General features: G+C 40.6%; 1 protein-coding gene across 1 annotated transcript in view; it reads right to left on the bottom strand.

Annotated features, from left to right (window-relative positions):
• Positions 1–22,257, bottom strand: part of ULK4 (unc-51 like kinase 4) — a 467,406-nt gene that overhangs the window by 380,658 nt on the left and 64,491 nt on the right. The window lies entirely within an intron of this gene.

Here is a 22,257-nt window from a genome sequence, read left to right on the forward strand (position 1 = left end):
GATTGTGTTAATTATATTCTGAATAATTTGCTCCAATTTAAAGAGTTTTTTAAAGGAATTGTGTTTTTGAAAATTATGCAGAATTATTAGCAGCTAGCTTATTCAAGACCAGCTGTGGAGACTTGGAATTTGTATTTATCTAGGAGGAGTAAAATTATCCAGATCCTTCTACCATCTATTTGAATAGTTTGTTCTATTCACTATGAGCATATTCCCTATTAGTTGTAACAGATTGCTGCTTTTAAAAAGGTTTACAATTATAGGTAATAGAGGCTATTTGGATGTTTCCTAGTACGAAGACCCTTGCACGTGTCTGAAACAAATTGCACTTTGGTGCATACTGCGCTTTGTATAGATAGAGGTGCTGTAATTGCAGGAAAAAGATTTATGGAATTGAAAGGATAATTTTTATGCACTGTTACTCTAAAAGCTGGCTGTAAAGTGATCAGGTTTATGTTGCAGTCAACATTAATTTTCTGTGTTTCCTTGACTTTTGGTTCAATATTATATGTCATACCATTCATTTAGAATATGTGAAGAAAGCTTCTGCTTGTTTCATATATTTTCCTTTGAGGAACAAATACGTAACCCTAATCAAAACAAATTACTTCATTTTTTTTTCCGCATTTCAGTTCTTAAACTGTTTCATGAAGGAGATAAGTTTTAGTTGACAAGGGTATCAATGATTAGACGTTGATAATCATGATTTCTTTTGAGCTCTATGTCGTACTACTCGGAATGAGAATGTGAGTTGTGTAATTTCCTTGGAACGACAATGCAAATGATTTACAGGGCTGTCAATTACCTGGTATCACCAGGGGAGAGATTCATTTAGCCAGCCATGGCTCTAACCTGGGCTTGACTGGTCTCTTCATTGATGTTTTTTTTTTAGTTATCGGCAGATATTTATATAGAGATATTTTTCTTTTAAAGAAATCAGAGTTAACTGCTCAGAACCCAATTGGAATTTACATGTAGGATGTGAAAGGTTCTTGACCTGCAATGGGATTTTAACCGTTTGCCGTTTCACATTCCCTGCAAGTGGATGGGAAATATCTACCTTACATTACCAATCAAGTTAGCGGGATCTGTAGGAGGTATAGCTTGGTTACACAGTGCGCAAAAGCACGTAGAAGGGTGTGATTTGTAGAGCGCTTCTAATGCGCTGTGTCCGTGTTAGGTCCCTTTTGATATGCTCTTGAATATATTAGGTTAGTTATGTAGTCCTATTATATTATTTAGAACATTGCATTTGGGCTGTGGGATATAATGTGATATTGTGCTTATGTAGGAGATTACTATGGTTATGGCGTTTAATCATGTCTATCACTTCTAGCCTGTTCTGGTCTTGATGCATTCGAATTATTTTATAGTAATATTAACATTTCGAGAATATAGTTATGCTATGCCTCAAGGGACAAAGTTATAACATTGCTATTCCTTTATTATCTTTTTATCTTGACGATTACTTTCTAAATAAACAAGATTTTAATTCTTCTTAAAGAGAAAAGAAGTTATGGGGGTTTAGAAAAAATGCCATCTTCTGTTATTACTATTAATAGTATTTTCTCTTTCTTACAAAGCTGCATTGTTAGAAATGCTATTCAGATAATGGATGTTGAGATTGTTCTTTTTGTCTATTTCGATTGTCCAAGTACGAGCTATGTCAGTATCATCAAATTTGCATCTGATTACTTTATTCATCCGTTCTATGGGAAGAGCTGTTTTCACTAAAAACAAACAATCAACCAAAAAACACAACACTTACCTTGGAAACACTATTTGAGTCTCAGCAGGGACATGGAGTGAATACGGTTCACTTAACGTGGTTCTCCCTCTGGTAGTTTTGAAAAAAACTTGCAGGGGCGGAGGGCAAAATGCTTACACTGCTGTTGCATTATCTGTACATTACCTGTGCTTGACGAGGAACATATAACTTATTCTGTATGTCTGATTTTTGTGCAATTACAATTTCGTTATTATCAATGCTTAATTCAAATGCCATATGAGGCACCTGTCATGTCTCACACTGATGCGGCAAGGGAATGTTCAGGGCCGCTTGACATTTCGTCGCAGCATGGGCAGCTGCATGGGGGGCGCTCGTTCGGGTCTCCGCTCGGTGGCTCCGCGCCGAGCGCAGGGGACCAGCGGCCCTCCGCGGGACGCACTGCGGGACGTCCACCGGAGCCACTGCCGCACCTCAGCAAACGGCGAGCCTCCCCGCCGGCATGCCCGCACTCGCTTGGAGCTCTGGGGCTGAGCAGCTGGGATGTTGCACCAAAGTGAACCAGTCTCCAAATCCTCACATTAAATCACAGGGGGCCTTTTTTTATAGACTTTTGTGTGTGGGGAAGGAATCATCTTAGAATAGAGTATGTAGATTGGAGGGAATCAGTGATTGGAAAGAGCTTCTTTAACGTTGAAAGTTTTATTATTTATGGAGACTGATTTGGGGTTTTATTTTATTTTATTATTTTTTAAGAGTAAATCCCATCCATGCTTTGAATGTACAGGATAACTTATAGAGCTATTTTATGTGCTACCACGTGGCCTAGTAAGCAGGACAGTTTAATGGTAAATTTGATGCGATGTAATGAAATTTCATCTGCTCATCTTTGGTTCCTCCTTCCAAGGAGGGAATCCATCACATGATTAAGAGCATAGGCTTTATTTCGTTTTAAATTTGCCTCTTACGCGCGCAAAGGAATTTTGAGAATAACAGAGAGCACTGGAAGTGTAAACTGGGAGATAAACTGGAGAAAAAATTTAAATCTACAGTGATAATGGTGTAAGAATTTAACACGATGTTAACTTCTATAATTCTGTCTTGGAGATTCTAAGTTAGAGGGAATATAAATGTTGAACCAGTATTCATGGCCCTTTACAAGTTATTTTTTATTTCTAGAGCTTTCGGCATTTCCTTCTCTTAATGGCAGTAGCTACATGAAGAGGCGAGAAAGTGGGCTCAACAGTGTGGGATTTTAAAGACTTGCACTCCCCTGTCTTTTATGTCACAGACTTGAATATTAACATGATAGGCGATGCACTTGAGAGGTACAATGCTCGAAATACCAGCATGTATGTTTACTACTTCTGAAGCTTGAACATTAAAATAGATGGCCAAGATCTTAGGCTTAGTTTGCTTCAGATGCCTCCCGGGGGTAACAGGCATTGTTTCAATTTGCTTGTTCTGAGTTCTTCTGTCACTTCGTTGAGGAGTATGATGCCTAAATATAAAGATTATGATAGGCCTTAATGGCACCTCAGAATAAACTTACTGACACATTGCGTGGGGCAGGGCCGCGCTTCCAGTTAGGCGACACCGGATTTTGGAAGAAGAGGAGCGGTATCTTTGCACCTCAGCGGACTTCGCGCGGTCCTTCACTCGCTCTGAGATCCGCCGCAAGTGCCCCAAAGACGGGAGCCACAGAGGACCCCCGCCGCAGTATGCTGCCAATGACCAGGACGCGGAAGGACCCGCCCATTAGGGCGCCAAAAACCTGGCGCTGCTCCTTGCCGCGGGGGGTGCTCTGCCGGTCGCCGGGTCCCGTCGCTCTGTAGACTCACAGATGTGCTCACCGGAGCCAGGACAGTGGACTCGCAGGCACGTCTCGGGAGCCATCGAAGTCATTGTCTCTCTGGTTGGGATTTGCAGAGCGCCCCCGCGGCATGCGCCACACCACGCCTTGGATGCTGGTGGGCTGGAGCCACCTGCACTGAAACCAGCGAGAGTGCTGAGACCCATTCTACTCTTGTCACTCATTCAAGCGACCTTATGGCACATAGACTAGGTTGAGAGACGGAAGAATTTTTAACTACAATGTGAAACACGAGGTATTGCCAGATTATAGACAGTAGTGTCCTTTAAGTCAATTGTGTCCAAGTTTATGCATTGCTATTGTGATGAGCTGCTCAGTTTTTTTTAATTACTTTATATAAGTGGTAATTATGGTATCACCACCCATGGATTGTGTTACACTTGAAAATATCAGTTTTTCGATGATACTGTAAATTATTTATTTTCCTTATATTACCCTTTTAGAGGATCCAGTAACATTACCAGCTAAAATCTTGATAACACCTGCAGGAATAACATTAATATTTAATATAATATGGGCTTCCTACTGCTGCTTACCGCCATATTTTTAAAATGTACGAATAGTTCGAGGCTCACCGCAATGTGGGAAACAGGACTTATAGAAACATGCATTATCCACTTGTGGCATAACAAATATACTGTGCTATTTCACTTTCCTCAGTAACACTTTCCTCTTCATTCCCCTTTAAACAAAAGTTACTGTCGTTGAGGAGAAGTTCTATGTTTTGTTCTGCTGTTTGTGTCCGGGCTTGGTTGCGCGAGTTGTAGCAGTATTTTATTTTATTTTTATTTTTTCTTAAGTTTGTATTCCCCAGAAGTGTACCCAGTCTATTAATTCCAAGTCTTGGATGTCTTTGTTTTCGACTGTGGGAAGTAAAAGTCTATCCATGTTAGGCTGTTCATATTGACCATCAATAAAACTAAACAATCTGTTACTGGCAATTTCTTTTATTGTTCAAATTCCATCTAATTTTATACTTCCATATGGTAAAAGTACTCATACCATTGGAGTTTGATGTGCTTGGCCTTGTTACTAGTGTTAAAGAGAGGGTCTGTCAGAAACTGAGAGACCAGAATACATTCCTTACTGAGATGGATCTAGGCCTCACTACAAAAGACAAAATTATGAGAGATTAAGTCAGAGCGCTTGTGCTTTAATATGTGCCCTCTTCTCAGGCCAAGATGAACATGGGCGTGTGGGTCAATATTAGGATCACATCCACTGACCGTGTTTAAAACTGGTTAGTGCTTGCAGTCAATGCATTAACTACCTATACTACTAATTAATTCTATATAAGAGTACCTGTACAAACTATATACAAGTCGAGAATACAGTAACTTGACGAAATATGAAGCAGATACAAAAGACAGGACCTATAGTCGCCATTTGCGTCCATCAGCCAGTTCCTGTCTTCTGCAGTGTTCATGGCGTGGTTTTCGCGGAGAAATGACAGCAAGCTTCATAAGTGATACTGGAACACAGAGCTAGGGACAGAAATGGGTTGCATCCTGCTTCTGAAGCTAATGCCATTTGAGACTTCATCTCATATTTTAGTTTCTTTTTTGAATCCTGTGATAGTTATTGGCCTTCCACAATCCGGAATGGTCAGGCGTTAACTTGATTGTGTGAAGAAATTACTTTGTTTTGTTCGTTTTAACCTGTTGCCTATCAATTTTTGGGTGATCTTATGTTTTGTGTTATTGTGAAGGAGTAAAAGTCTTTCTTTTCACTTTCCATATAGTCAAAATTTTATACTAATTCTATTTCCCCTCTTAGTATCTCTTTTCCAAGTTGAACAAGTCGTATCTTTTTCTCTCTCCACATATGGAATTGTTCAGACCTAATCACTTGTTCTGGGTATACTATTGTCTTTTGCTTACATTTTAATTTTAAAACAAATAATGGATTTTTAAACTTCTGATATACAAATAAGCACAGTTTGAGAGAGAAATCAGTTTGGTGCAGCTGGTCTGAATGAAATAATACTGTGATATTTGGCATCTTCTTTCTCATTAATGTGTTATCTATGAGATACTGATTATAGCTTTTTTCTATAGTATAGCTTAGTATTGTTCAATTTAAACACAATTGTGACGTCTATGTACATAGGTTTTATCTTTTGTTTATCCATTTACTTCCTCAAGCTGTGTGCACACTCAATTGTTGTTACCTTCCCTTAAATATTAGACTACAACATTCAGGAAAAGGAAAAGTGTCAGCCTATGTTTCTAATGGTGCTACCCAATGGAGATCCTTATCCCGAATATGGCTTTTATGCAACTGTACTAATCCAAACACACCAATATGGGTACTACGGAGATAGTAGTGGCAGCCACTGAAACGTTAGATTTACATCATTATTACAAATATTCTAATCCAAGTATAGAGGGAATTCTTAGCTCTGAATACCATTCTGTGGCAAATGTTATCAATACTGATTTTATGTGAACACTTATAAATATAGCCTATGATTTTGCTAACACATTCAAGGGAACAAGTTCTCCATAGCATGGAAACAACATGACACTAAATGTGTGGTCATTTGAGTCAGAGAGGTATTCTTGATTCTCCAAATCATGGCGCGGCCCTTTTAGGTCACTGCAAATCGAACTATGGAGGATGTTGGTGCAGAGCTGGGATCAGGATCTGGACTTCTAGATTGCCTGAAAAAATGGCTCTACTATCTCTTCATTCGCCACACACAATTATTACTTTGCTCCTGGACAGGAATAATTTAGAGATAGATTTCAGGTGTAATAACTCTGCTTGAGGGCCAATATAGAGTTACAAAAGTGGGCCATAACTTTTTGTTCAAGGTTAAAGGGCAATAATTCTAGCAATAAATAATCTAAATAAAAGTTGCATATATTTATTACTTGGGAAAAAACTGGCTGTATGTTATAAAAGTCACCAATTGTATTATTATTATACATTATGTCATTCTCCACCTCTGGCTATGTTTTTTTCTTTTCTATCGTCTACTTTGTCCTATTGAGCCAATTAGTACATGAACGTAAGTCCCCAGCGCTCTTGAAAAAGCTTTTAAATGTAAGCTCAGTTAGACTTTTATACAGCTGTCAGCTGGATGGACATAACAGAGTCTAGGTTACAATTAAAAGGCTAAGATACAGATTTATATACTGGGGTGGGATAGACGCCTTAGCGATACTGTTTTGACCAATAATGTCGATTCAATATGCTTTATTCTTGAAATTTTCACCCAGTTAGGCATCTAGAAGATTTCTCTGCAGTTTCAGAAGCCAGTATTATGGGTCTAGTTCAAACAAGAAGCTATTTTATACCTTATTGAAGTAGGTGGCGAGATTTACAGTTATTCAATTTTTAATCCATTGGGTATGAGGTTGTCACAACAGATTAAGTGCGGAATTAAACTATTGTGCTGCCCCCGGGGGGGACCCCTTTTACAGAGATAAAAATGGCCTATGTTCCGCTAACAGAAATTGCTGTAGAGCTCACTGTCTTGTGAGTGACACCATCATTGTTATGTGTATGGATAATAACAAACACTTACACTTTCCTTTGAACAGAGTACTTCGGTGCTTGGCTGCAAAAGTAGGTTATTAGTATTAGCACTAACAGAAAAATCAACTTCTCTCTATTTTAATTTTTTTAAAAGTACACAGGAAAAAAAGCATAGTTACTCTAGTTACGTGTTGGTAAACGTCTGTCTCAGATTGGGCTTCTTAGCGATTCAAAATCTGGAGTTTACTGTTGAACCTCCCAAGCTTAATACCCGCTTGGATCTTATCTCGCTTGCCACTAGACAGGTATCAGCGCTGCCTCGCTTCTCTGGTCCCCCGCCCAAGACATTTTCCCTGGAGACCCCCCAAACCCAGCCCCTGGGTCTCCTATCTCTCCCGCTTCTCCCCCTTTCCTGGGTTAGCCGGGTGCGATGTTATACTTCACTCCTTGGAATACCGGAGAGGCATCTAAGCTTACCACGACGGCTATGCTTCACCTAGTCAGCTCACACAGCGAGATTCCCCTCCTTTTGTCGTTAGCGTTACTTAGAGCGTAGCCTTAACTAGGAGAAAACCTCAAACACAAGCAGAACAGAGTTGATTCTTTCTCTCTTTCCCTAGCCTGTTTCTGCCTGGGAACAATAGGAAAGTCAACACAGATGTAAATGCTCCTCCCCTCTCTGTTTCCCGTGAGGGAGACAGATACCTGGTACCAAGAATTTCTATCCCTTGCCTCACTAGGAAAAGAAACTCCCACCAGTTTTTAAAAGAAACTTTATATAAAAAGAAAGAAAATACAAACAATAATACTGCATTAAGAGATCAATACAGGCTCTTGCTTATAAAAATATGAATAACAGTCTGATTTAAAAGATGCCAATTAAACCAGTCCAGCACAGTACACACACATGTAAATCAAATCAAAGCACATCACAGCCGATTACTTTGTTTCCTTTGTACTCACAGATGTTTAGGAGAAGATTTGAAAGAAATGGAGGTTAGAAGAAAAGCTTGTTTATCCAAGCCGAGGAAACAAAAAAGACCCAGAACAAAAGCCAAAACTCCAGGTTTCCCCCTTACTTTTGAAAATCCGTTTCCTGATTGCGTCTTGGTCAGTGTTTGGTTCCCTTTTGTAAACCCTTTACAGTAAAAGAAAATTAACCCTTACTATCTACTATATTGACAGTTACAAAGAAAGAAAATGGTGTTTCTTTAGAATACTCTAAAATCCTGATTTGCATAAGTGGTGAAAAGGTGATGTGCTATTCATTGGTTGCAACACTATAAGAATTTGAATATCTTCACAAAAAATATGGCAAGTTAATTAGACTTATGTGTATTTGTGTATCTGGAGGACATCGCTGTTGTATTCTTAAAAATGATTTCAGCACAATTATTATCTGTCTGAAAATTCAATAAGACCATTCATTAAGGCCAATATAAACATTCTAGATACTTAAATGACTGCTTCTTGGAGCAGCTAGCCTGGAACCCACAAGAGGAGAGGCAATTCTTGATTTAGTCATACATGGAGCACAGGACAGGTCCAAGAGGTGAATTAGCTCGACCACTTTGTAACAGTGACCATAATTAAATTAACACCCTGTGATGGTGAAAACACCAACAGCAGCTCCAACACTGTGTAGCATTTAATTCAGAAAGGGAGAACTACAAAATGAGCGAGGTTGGTTAAACGAAATTAAAAAGGTACGCAATGAAAGTAAAATCCCTGCAAGCTGCATGGACTTTTTAAAAGACACCAACTTCATTGAAAATTACTTAAATGTATACCTCCATTAATAACACGGTAAGAACCAAAAAAGAGCCACCGTGGCTAAACACAAAGTAAAAGAAGCAGTGAGAGGCAAAAGGCATCTTTAACAGCAGAAGTTAAATCCTACTGAGTGAAAAACAGACAGGACAAAACTCTGGCAAATTAAGTGTAAAAACATAATTTAGAAAGGTCAAAAAAGAATTTGAAGAACAGCTAGCCAAAGCCTCAAAAGTAATAGCAATTTTTTTCCTAAGTTCATGCAGAAGCAGGAAGCCAGTGCCGATCAAGATGCTAAGGAGCACTCAAGGCGATAAGGCCATTGCAGGAGAACTAAATGAATTCTCTTGCATCGATCTTCACGGTTGAGGATGTGAGGGAGTTTCAAACATGAGACATTCTTTTCAGGTGAAAATCTGAGGAACTGGTCCAGACTGAGGTTTCATTAGAGGAGCTTTTAGACAAATTGATAAACTAAACAGTAATAAGTCACCAGACCAGATGGTAATCACCAAGAGTTCTGAAGGAACTCAAAGTGAACATTGCAGAACTATTCACTGTAATCTGCAACTCTATATTTAAATCAGCTTCTGTACAAATGCTGGTGGATAGCTAACGTGATGCTCATTTTTAAAAGGGTCCAGAGTGATCCCAGCAATACGGCCATTAAGCTTGACTTCAGTACCAGGCAACTGGTTGAAACTATAGTAAAGAACAAAATTGTCAGACACATAGGTGAACATAATTGTTGGGCAGGTCAACATGTTTTAAAAGGAAATCATGCCTCACCAATCAACTAGAATTCTTTGAGGAGGTCAACAAGCATGGACAAGGGGGATCCAGTGGATATAATTACTTAGATTTTCAGAAAGCTTTGACAAGGTCCTCACTAGGGCTATTATGCAAAGTAAGCTGTCATGGGATAACAAGGAAAGTCTCTATAGACGGGTAACTGGTTAAAGATAGAAACAAAGGTAGGGAAAAATGGTCAGTAGTCAGAATGGAGAGAGGTAAACAATGGTGTCTCCAGGGTTCTGTATTTGGACCAGTTCTATTCGACTATTCAAAATGATCTGGAAAGGGGTAACAGTGAGGTGGCAAATCTGCAAGTTGATGCACAAAACTACTAAAACAAAAAATCCAGGCAACTGCAAGATCTTCAAAACAGGTTGACTGGGCAACAAAATGGCAGAGTGTAAATTCTAATTTGATAAATGCAAAGTAATGCACATGTGACACACACACCCAACCATACATCTAAAATGAATGGGGTGTAAGTAGTGTGTACACTCAAAAAGAATGGATCTCTGAAAACATCCACCGCAATGTAGAGGCATCAAAAAGGGCAAACAGAACATTGGGAAGCCTAGAAAAGGATATAAGAAGAAAAATATCAATTGCTCTATATAACATGACAGTATCTCTTCTCTTATAACAGGATTCAAAAAAGAATTAGATAAATTCACGGAAGATAAGTCCATCAGTGGCTATTGGTGTCCCTAGCCTCTGCTTGCCAGACGCTGGGAAAGGACGACAGGTAATGGATCACTTGATGATTACCTGTTCTGTTCATTCCTTCTGGGGCACCTGGCATTGGCCACTGTTGGAACACAGGATACTGGGCTAGATGGACCTTTGATTTGACCTAGTATGGCCGTTCTTATGTTCTTATTCCAGGTAGAAAGTACACTGAAATCAACTGAAGCCTTACTGTTGACTTCAATGGCCTTTGGATTTCACCCTTATTCACTAGTGTTTATTCTCCTATTTAAAAATAGTAAAGCCATCCTACCAGAAACAATACTATATGGCTTAGCTGATCAATCACATGCTACATATACTAAATAGCAAATACTAGGCAGTGAAAAGTTTTGAAGAATCCACAGGCTGCAATCTGCTTACATAAACTGCTAGACACTACAGCAATAGAAATAAATAATAAATAATAAATTGAATATTTCTGCATACAGGATTGTTTTGATCACAATTCACAGACACAAAAGGCCAAAATTTGTCATGATTTTGTTAGTAAGAGTTTGACCAGATCTACAAGATAAATTGGTATTTGAAGCAAAACACATTAAAAGCAAGGAACAAGATTTTTTAAAAGGTCTACGTAAGTACAACTGCTCGTCAAATGTATGATCAGCACCTAATGTCCCATTTGCAGTGTAATTTGTACCATACCTGGAAACTGGTTATAATACAGTAATGTCCTGATAGAATTAAAAACAGATTTCTGTCTTGTAGCACAGTTAGAAACAAACCATACTTTAAACTTTTTCTGCAACAGTGCTGCAGCTTTGCAAAAAAGTCTAAGGATACGTCATGGTTCAGAACTGGTCTTGAATTAACAGTGAAATCCAGTGGATAAAGTATGCTGTATAACTAGTTTTTGCATGTTCTGAGAAACTGACTGGGGAAAGGAAAGACGAGCAGAATGCTATAAATGAAGAAGAGGAGGAGGGATGGTCCAGTGGGTGTTCATCTCTGCAGCACTAGTTTTTTTAGCGAAAAGCTTCTTTAGGCCTCCCTTGTGTCTAAAAAAAAAACTAGTGCTGCAGAGCTGAAGTACTAGATTTCTGTGCATTTTGTGATACTGATGCCTTGGACATGGTGGCATGCATAATCAGACTTAATAGACTCAAAATGCTTGAAAACAAATGGCTTTTATTCCTTGACATGAATGATCTTTACATTTGTTGGTGTTCAGCTCGAATCCTTTTATCACACTTTGAATTTAAATGCTGTTCATTGCCTTGATCACCCACTGGTCCACCCCTCCTCCTCCTCTTCACTAAGAATGAAAGATTTTACGTGACAATTTCCTTTCTGCTAGTAACATCTCCTACAATTCTGTAATGACTGGGCTGTTTCCCATCAGTCTGCAGTATCTGGAGGTATTTCCAAGTTGTGGCACAATATAGGCTGCCAATGCCTCCTTAGCCTGTTTATCTACAGATGAGTCATTCCAAAGATGTGTAAAATTCACAGAATGATATTACCAGCAACATCAATGTCACCTCATTAACTACGGAAAGCAGGCAATTGTCTGCATAGTAACCTCCAAATAAAAAAAAAAAAAAGCTGACCTTTGGCTAACGAGCTGACCATTGCCACATCCAGGTAGGCAGAATTATGGGAGATGCTACTAGAAGAAAGGAAATTATTGGGTAAGAAATTTTCCATTCTAATGTGCAGCATTTCCAATGATTTTGTTATGTCTGGGAAGTAGCAAACAGTGATACAGAAGCTGGGAGGGATAAAGAGAAAGTAAAATAAGAATTAGACAGAAAAGGAATCCCACCCACAAAGGTTGCTCAAAAGGTCCCCACCTGTAGAAAAGGAGGCCTTCCGGTGAGATACCATTGAAGAAGGAATCAAGGCACAGAAGGGAGAAGTTGCCAGAGGCTTGAAGGGAAGTCCCTGTCTATACCTGTTCTTCAAAATGTGATGCAGATGTGTATTCTACTTAGGGGTATGTGCACCCAGTGCACTGGAGCCAGAGAGCTTTGCCTAGCAGTATCCATAGGGGGCGGCGCTCACAACCTGTGACCTTAGCCTTTCCCTGGCACCGCCCTGACCCCTTTAGTTCCTTTGCAGCATACATCAGAAGTTCAAACTGCAATGCAGAAGGACAGATTATTGGAACACCTCTGCATTACATCTCAAAGAACATCAACTACAGGTAGGAAATCATTTTTTCTTCAAGTAGATGCAGTTGTGTATTCTACTTAGGTGACTCACAAGCAGCACTCGTAGGAGATCCTTAAAAGGAGGACTGCTGGACTGCCTTTGCAAACCTTGTATCTGACCTGGATGCAGCAATAATGGTATAGTGGTTTGTAAAAGTATGCACAGAAGACCAAGTGGCAAATGTCCAGTACAGGAATGTCACTTAGAAATTCTGTAAAAAGCAACAAATAGTCCTGTGGCACCCTATAGACTAACAAACATATTAGAGCATAAGCTTTCGTGGGTGACAAGTGGGTATTCACCCACAAAAGCTTATGCTCCAATACGTCTGTTGGTCTATAAGGTGACACAGGACACTGTTATTTTTTACAGATCCAGATTAACACAGCTACCCCTCTGATATTTGACTTAGAAATTCTGTCAGCGTCACCTGGGGTCTTGTGCAATGAGCTCACACCCTTAGACGAGGCATAGCCTGGGCTACTTCGTATTCTATGGTGATATAGGAAAATATTCACCTGGAGGTCATCTGCAAAGAGACCACTTTATCCTTCATTCAGTCTGCATATGAAACAAACAAACGAAATGAAGAGTAGAAAGGTTTGGTTCTATCCAGATGAAAAGCTAAACATTGCCTGACATCTAACAAGTGAACACATTGTTCTTCGGGGGTTGAATGGGGCTTAGGGAAGAACACTAGTAAATATATAGCTTGGTTCAAGTAAAACTGGGAAACCACTCAATTAAAACTTAGGGAGAAGCCATAGGGTTATTTTGTCTTTAAAAAACTGCATGTAAGAGGGCTTCACCATCAAAGCGTGCAACTCACCCACTTTCCTTGCAGCTGTTATTGCCAAAAGGAAGACAGTTTTCAGGCACCAAAGGGAGAAAGAAGAAGTTGCCAGAGGTCCAAAGGGAGGTCCAACATGAGATGCTAAGACAGTATCACAGTCTCACAAAAGAACCAGCTCTTTAACTGGCAGGTGGAGACAAGTAACTCCCTTCAAGAATGTCACTGCCATGGAGTTTGAAAACACCAACTTCCCATGAATGGGAGGACGAAATTCCAAAATAACCATCAGGTAGACTCCCAACGAACTAAGTGCAAGACCAGAAGTCTGAAAGTGTAACAAGTACACCAAGATGTCCTGGATAAAAAACTAGCTTTGGCTGGACTCCCTGGGCTGGCAACAATATTGAAAACTGTTTCAACTCTGCCGAACAGGCTGCTCTCTCTTAGTTCAGATTTTTCTGTGCTGAAGTCATGGCTACTGGGGGGGTGGTAAGAGCCCCAGTATATCTATCTTTCTCAGAGCCCATGCTTTAACAGCACGAGGGTCATCTGGCTGGGAGACAGCTAGGCATAATTCACTCTCTGCTGAGCCTCAGAAAGGTCCCTGATATATAGAGCACCTTTCGGACTTTGCCCAGTGCTTGTGAGACTGCTCTGCCATGCCTGAAAGGGTAAAGAGGAGCTCACCAGGAAAGTGCTGCGGCAGAGGCTCCAGGTGGCTGTGGCCATGATGTGGCATAAACCCTGAACAAGGAAGGTGACTTGGAACAAATAAAAGCTCACTACTGCCTAAAAATAACTTTAAAATAATAAAGGCAAAAGAAAAGGATGGGAGCAAATCAACCACCACTTGATTGCTGCCACAGAAGCAGTAGATCTGCCAACAAGCAGAAGGCGGCATGGCCAGTACACACTGCCACAGCTTTGAACCGCCTCTGGAAACTGCAGAGTGGTGGGAGCAGTCCAGATGTAACAGGATTTTTTTTTTTTTTAAATAAACAGCAGCAAAATAGTTCCAAATGGTAAATTTTAAAAGATCTCCTGGAGAAGTGCAGATCCTTTTAATACATACAACTCTTTCCGTCTGCTGGACAGGGCCGGCTCTACAGTTTTCGCAGCCCCAAGCAGCGGCCGAATTGCTGCCAGACAATGGGGGCAGTCCCTGCGCCCTTACGGCGGCAGGCGCGTTTCCGCGGCTGCGGCAATTCGGCAGCAACTTCTGTGTTTAGCTGAAGCCACAGAGGACAGCTAAACATAGAAGCTGCTGGCAAGCTGCTGCCACCGCGGAAACGTGCCTGCCCCCACAAAGGCACACGGACTGCCCCCGCTGTCTGCCGCAGCTATTCGGCACGCTGCTTTGGGGCGAAAACACAGGGACTGCCGCCCCTTGCAGATTGCCACCCCAAGCACCAGCTTGGAATGCTGGTGCTTGGAGCCAGCCCTGCTGGTGGATCTCTGATTTTGATCTGTTAAAAAATGCTATGTCTCCTTTACAGAAGCAAATGTAAAGAGAAACCTTAGTGTATATTTTGAAAAACTGCAATATACCAAATGGCTATATTCAAAATTCATCCCTATGAAATGGTATTAATTTACCTGCATACCTACTTTTCTACTTCATAAGACATTTACCCTTACTTTGTTTGTCAATGCTGTACTAGCATAAAAATACAATAATTTGCACGCAAAGAATTCAGTTTACGTAAGAGATAAAAAATGCTAGTGAATGGCATTGCATTACATCTACAAATTCAGCTCATTCTTTCTGCCCTGATGTGCAATCGTAATAAAGTCTTACTTCTGTTTTCCTGAATTATTTTCAAAGCAAGCAGGGGTAAAATGTGTGATGCTATACTCAAAAAGAATGAAGTATAAAATGAGATAAATTAATAATTTCCCTTTGGAAACTATGTATTTATTTACTTTCTGCTGCTCCTGTTCACAAGCTGAAAACTAGATGGCGTAGGAGGCCTTTTCCAACCTTATCATTTACAATCCTATGGATTACAAAAAACATTATCTTACAATTTTTTTTTGCCTTGTACTGTTCAGTTTCCATCTACTTCTACACACTCACCAGTATAATTTAATTAAATATAAATTAAATAAATTTTTAAATTTTATTTTGCAAATAGCAGTTTTCTCCCACAAGAAGAAGTGTTATTTACCTTTTATAACTGTTGCATATGTCCATTCCACTCTGGATATGCACGTTCCACACGTACAGCTGAGGGAAATTTTTCCCTCAGGGCAGCTTGAGCGCCTTCTCTTGCCAAGCACTACTATTGCTGATATAAAGCGCCCAGCTGACCCCACACCCCCTCAGTTCTTTCTTTCCAAAAATGCCAATACAGAGGGGCAGGAGGGCCATTCATGAAATGGACATGTACAACACATATCGAAGAACAGTTACAAAAGGTTAGTAATCATTTTTTTTCTTCTTTGTGAGAGTGTATATGTGGATTGCACTCTTGGTGACTCCCAAGCAGTAATATACGAGGAAGGATCAGAGTTTTTGTACATATAGACAACAATACAGCTCAACCAAACTTGGCATCTTCCTTAGAGTAATGGGTAATAATGTAATGGAAGGAGAACGTGTGCACCAATGATCCAGTTGCCACTTTACAAATGTTCTGGATAGGAATCTGTGCTAAGAACGCTGCTGAGGATGCTCGTGAATGCATGGAATGAGCAGTTAGGGTACTTTGTAAGAAAGGCCTTACTGGATCAGACCAAGGGAACATCTAGCCCAGTATCCTGTCTTTCAGCAGTGGCCAATGCCAGGTGCCCCAGAGAGAATGAACAGAACAGGAAATGATCAAATCAAGTGAGACATCCTTTATATCTCATTCCCAGCATCTGGAAAACAGAGACTAGGGACACCATTCCTGCCCATCCTAGCTAATAGCCATTGATGGACCTATCCTCCATGAATTTACTAGTTCTTTTTTGAACCCTGTTATGGTCTGGGCCTTCACAACATCCTCTGGCAAGGAGTTCCACAGGTTCACTGTGCGTTGTGTGAAGAAATATTTCCTTTTATTTGTTTTAAACTTGCTGCCTATTAATTTCATTTGATGACCCCTAGTTCTTGCGTTATGAGAAGGGGTAAATAACACTTCATTATTAATTTTCTCCACACCAGTCATGATTTTATAGACCTCTGTTACACCCCCCCCTTAGTCATCTCTTTTCCAACCTGAAAAGTCCCAGTCTTATTAATATCTCCTCATGTGGAAGACATTCCAAACCCCTAATAATTTTTGTTGCCATTTTCTGAACCTTTTCCAATTCCAATATATCTTTTTTGAGATGGGGCAACCACATCTGCACTCACTTTTCAAGATATGGGTGTACCCTGGATTTATATAAAGGCAACATGGTATTTTCTGCCCTATTATCTATCCCTTTCTTAATTATTCCCAACATTCTATTTGCTTTTTTGACTGCTGCTGCACATTGAGTGGAAGTTTTCAGAGAACTATCCACAATGACTCTGAGATCTCTTTCTTGAGTGGTAACATCTACTTTAGATCCCATCATTTTAGATGCACAGTTGGGATTATGCTTTCCAATGTGCATTGCTTTGCATTTATCAACATTAAATTTCATCTGCCATTTTGTTGCCCAGCCACCCAGTTTTGAGAGATCCTTTTGCAGCTCTTCACAGTCTGCCTGGGTCTTATCTTCAGTAATTTTGTATCATCTGCAAATTTTGCCACCTCACCGTTTACCCCTTTTTCCAAATCATTTATGAATATGTTGAATAGGACTGGTCCCAGAACAGATCGCTAGGGGACATCACTATTTACCTCTCTCCATTCTGAAAACTGACCATTCATAACTACCCTTTGTTTCCTATCTTTTAACTAGTTACCAATCCATGAGAGCACCTTCCCTCTTATCCCATGGCAGCTTACTTGGCGTAAGAGCCTTGGATAAGGGATCTTGTCAAAGGCTTTCTAAAAATCTAAGTACACTATATCCACTGGATTCCCTTGGTCCACATACTTGTTGACCTCCTCAAAGAATTCTAGTAGATTTGTGAGGCATGATTTTCCTTTGCTAATAACCACGTTGACTCTTCTCCAACAAGGTATGTTCATCTATGTGTCTGACAATATTGTTCTTTATTATGGTTTCAACCAGTTTGCCTGGTACTGAAGTCAGGCTTAGAGGCCTGTAATTGCCAGGATCACCTCTGGAGCCCCTCTTAAAAATTGCCATCACATTAGCTATCCTCCAGTCATCTGGTACAGAAGCTGATTTAAATGATAGGTTACAGACTACAGTTAGTACTTCTGCAATTTCACATTTGAGTTCCTTCAGAACTCTTGGGTGAATACCATCTGGTCCTGGTAACTTATTGCTGTTTAATTTATCAGTTTGTTCCAAAACCTCCTCTAATGATACCTTAACCTGGGACAGTTTCTCAGATCTGTCACCTAAAAAGAATGGATCAGGTTTGGGAATGTCCCTCACATCCTCAGCCGTGAAGACCGATGCAAATAATTCATTTTGTTTCTCCACAATGGCCTTATCGTCCTTGAGTGCTCCTTTAGCACTTCAACCAACCAGTGGCCCCACTGGCTGTTTAGCAGGTTTCCTGCCTCTGATGTATTTTAAAAAAAAAATATATTACTTTTGGAGTCTTTGGCTAACTGTTCCTCAAATTCTTTTTTGACCTTCCTAATAGTATTTTTACACTTCATTTGCCAGTGTTTACGCTCCTTTCTATTTTGCTCAATAGTATTTAACTTCCGCTGTTTAAAGGATGCCTTTTTGCCTCTCACTGCTTCTTTTACTTTGTTGTTTAGCCACAATAGCTCTTTTTTGGTTCTCTTACCATGTTTTTTAATTTGGGGTATACATTTAAGTTGAGCCTCTATTATGGTGTCTTTAAGAAGTTCCCACAGAGCTTGCAGAGATTTCACTTTTGGTACCATACCCTTTACCTGGTGATGAAACACCTGTCCATTCCTAACAACGACGGATACACAAAGTTATCCAAGATGAGATTCTCCATGAGGAGATTGGGAGACCTTTCATCCTGTCCACTATAGCCACAAAAAGTGTTATACTGCTAAAATGGTTTAGTCCTCTATGTAGAATGTTAGAGCTTGTCTAAGGCTAACACCCAATGCGTGTAGTCGTTGTTCATTCCTATTAGCATGAAGTTTTAGGTAAAACACAGGTAAGTAAACTGGTTGACTGCTATGAAAATCTGAAACTACTTTAAGGTAGGAAACTCAGATAAGGGTGTAAGTACACCTGAGCTTTAAAGAAGACAGTATGGTGGCTCCAATGTCAAGTCAGACCCATTTCTGGCAGAAGTGATTTCAGTTAGATAAGCCACCTTCCAAGAGAGGTATAGTAAGCAGCATGTTGCTAAAGGCTAAGATGGTGGTCTCATAAGTTTAGACAAGGCCAGGTTCAAGTCTCACATGTGCAATTACTCTGTAGATCTATCTGCACCTCCCACTGCTTCTGGTGATTCCCTAGGTGCTGCTGGAGGACCACCAGGACCTGCTTAACCGCCCCCTGGAACTAAAGTGGAAATTCTGGTGACCAGCCTTGTCCCTCCATATACCAACTTGAAGGGCAGACCATCCTTCAATAAATAGGTCTTCCATATATTTAGGTTCCATCATCTAATTGTCCAAACTTAAAGCCCCAAAGTGCATTTAACATGCACACAATCCTTCCTCCTTCACTGGGGCTATTCCTCGGCCTTTCTTCAGGGCTTAGCCTGCAGCCTCTCCCATCCACTGGGTTCAATACCCTTGCAATAGACTTGTTCACCTTCTGTTATGTGCCTAAGTGCTCTGCAGGGACGACACACACATACAGTGAGTGATATGGCTTTTAATGAAGGTAAGGAAAACACACCCGAAACGGGGACTCGGCACGTTGCTAGTTCAAAGCAGGGAACGAGTCCAAAGCAGCAAGACAGATCCTACTAAATATAACTTTATGCTAATAGCACGTAAAACAACTCATACATAGGCATGTGGGAGCTTTCCCACAACTGAACTATCTTTAATGGCAAAGGGCCAGGCTTTTCTAAACACGCTGGCTTTCCAGGCTGAGCTGCAAAGAGCATTTGCTAGCACAAAACACCCTTTAGTAACCTGTCCCTGAGAAGGCGAACAGCCTCAGCTAAACCACCGTGACAAAATCTTCCGCAGTCCCTTACACCTTCCTTCCCTAAGGTTGGTACGGGAATCCAATCACACCTTTTACTCTGGATTCTGGCACGGGCCCTGTACTGAACAGCTAGGTTTGCTCCTTTACTTGTGCTGTGGTTTTCCTTGAGCCACTTTCTACTCAGCTTTTTCAGTTCCTCTTGGGGTCTCTGCCTCTACCCTGATTAGTCATTTCTCTCCCAGGTCTCCCTGTCTAGAGTGATTTCTTCACTGCTCTGAGCTTGGCTTAGCCCCAGGGTCCCCAGCTCACAGCCTAAGCCTCCTTGTTATACAGGTCACTTCTGTCTACTTTCCTAAATCTGGATTTAGGTGCTTAACTAAGCATATAAGTTTGAAAATTTGGTTTCAATTTATTAGAATACAGGGGTTTTCAAAATTTTTTCATTTGCAGAACCCTAAAAAAATCCAAAATGGAAGTGCAGAGCCTTTAGAAATCTAAGACAGTCTGTGGACCTCCAGGGGACAATGAGCCACGGGTTGAAAACCACTGGAATATATTATCTATCAAGAAGAGCGAGTCTAGGGTTTGCAGCCTAGACTGCCATGTGGATGAGCAAATACCAGTCTCAATTCCATGATCCTCAGGTTGACATACAGAGAGGGTACAGCTCTATATACTGCCACTGGGAACAAATGAAGAGCAGTGAGTAACAGAACAGCAACCCCTTTGGTTAACTAAGGACTGGCAACTGAGGACAAAAGTATGGGAGATTACATGAAATTGGCCCAGTAGAGAGGGAGGATGGGGATTTAAACCAGACAGGAAAACTGAAAACACACTCGTACAGTTCTAAAATGGATGCTGAGAAGCCATGGGGAAAGTATACACAGAAAAGGAAAAAGGGAATTTGCAACAATATAATTCAGAACCAAATTCCAATCAGATCTTAAGATGAGAACCCACTAAATGACCTAGGCTGTGACTACCAGAGAGATTGCCTCTCTCCATACTGCCACAGCTGAGATTAGCAATGATGCTCAAGCTGTATCACCCTTGCTATACTGGAGAGGGGGCTGTACAGTGAGTGGTCCAAGATTTTGGAATATGCTCTTCATTTGGATCTGAAATACCCCAAACTTAGTAAATCTGAGGGCATGTTGTAAAAGGCATTTATTTGATAGGAAAACACCCTCAGCTTTCCCCATAAAACCCCAACAGCAATGGTACAATGGAAAGGAGCTTTTCTGTTGCTTTTATTTACTGGCTGACTGAGTTCATTCGTTAATGTTTATGGTTGTTTAATCCTGCTGCCAGGCTGAGTTTGTTATTTAACATGAGTTTTTAAAGCTGCAAGGTGGTCATTATATTGTGAAAATAATTGTTAGGGGCCTAGAATTTTCTATATGGGTTTTTATTTAACTTTGTTTTGGCAATTGTTTAAATCTAACAAAAGAAATAAAACACATGTATATATTCAGTGTGAGTTGTTTTGTTTTTTAAAACAAGTCTAGCAACTCTAAGAAAACTTCTGAAATATTCTCAACTTGGATTAATGTAAAAACACAAATTATTGAAGGTACAAGTTATTCTATGCATACATCCTATAGAGCACAAATATATACTCTATTAATTATTCAAAGAAAGGGATGGGGCAAATTAAAATCAGTTCAGCAAAAGCCCTTCTACCACCATAGTTAGGAAAATTAGTCACATGGCAGCACAGTGTCTAAGTAATAATGACAGATCTATAGTGGACTTCATGTAGTTTTTAAACAGACCTCGTGAGGGTCAGATGACCAGAAAATGCTTACAATGTTTGATATTTGGACTCAATGGTGAGCTGAAGTCCAGCACCCTTTAACTGCCCCCAAATCAACACAGCCACCATGCTTTGTTCCTCACTGTCCCTTATGCATGTAATCCTCTATACAAACTAATTCATGAGGCCACTTGTCTGTACTCTGAAATTTCTCTTAAAGAACCACCTATGCTGTGACACCATATGAAACTGGGCAGCTGACAAGGGATAGATTGCGGGGCTGTAGGGTTAAAAAGTTAAATAATTAATGTACATAACTGGTTTGTATCCCTCTTCCCTACTATTGATATGTCCTTAATTTAGAGAAAAAGAAAAAAAAATAATGCAATGGACCTAACAAAAAAAATGCATATCACTCCCAACCCTCTCTGTTCCCATCCCGATTGCCCCGCCCTGAACCTCTTCCCCCTCCTCCCTGACTGCCCCCTAGGACCCCTGCTCTCTTACTCAACACCCCCCCGCCACTTCCTGCCCCCTTACCAGCATCAGGAGCTCGCAGCCGTGACACCTGGCCAGAGCCAGCTGTGCTCCCCATGCTGCCCAGTGGGAGCGGTGGGCCAGAGTGCAGCCCGCGGGGATGGGGGAATAGTAAGGGAAGGGGCCAGAGACTAGGCTCCCCAACCAGGAGCTCAGGGGCCAGGCAGGACAGTCCTGAGGGCCGAATGTGGCCCACGGGCCGTAGTTTGCCCAGGTCTGGTTTAAAAGCATCCAAAATTATTGTAGAATGTCAGTGTAGTAATTTGAGGTGTTGTGTTGAAAAAAAAGTGAAACTCAAGAGCAGATTTTTAGGAGGTAATTAGCTTGAAGTGACACACCCAGCATTATATATGATGGATTTTGATCTAGGTAAGACGGCAAAGCTACTCAGCATTCAAGAGCTCAAGATAGAATTTTAAACCAGAGGATATGGAGCTTAACAGAATTTGATTTTGTATTTTGTGTGAGGC

The sequence above is a fragment of the Chelonoidis abingdonii genome, chromosome 2 (assembly GCF_003597395.2).
Source record: "Chelonoidis abingdonii isolate Lonesome George chromosome 2, CheloAbing_2.0, whole genome shotgun sequence".
NCBI classification, from domain to species: domain Eukaryota; kingdom Metazoa; phylum Chordata; order Testudines; family Testudinidae; genus Chelonoidis; species Chelonoidis abingdonii.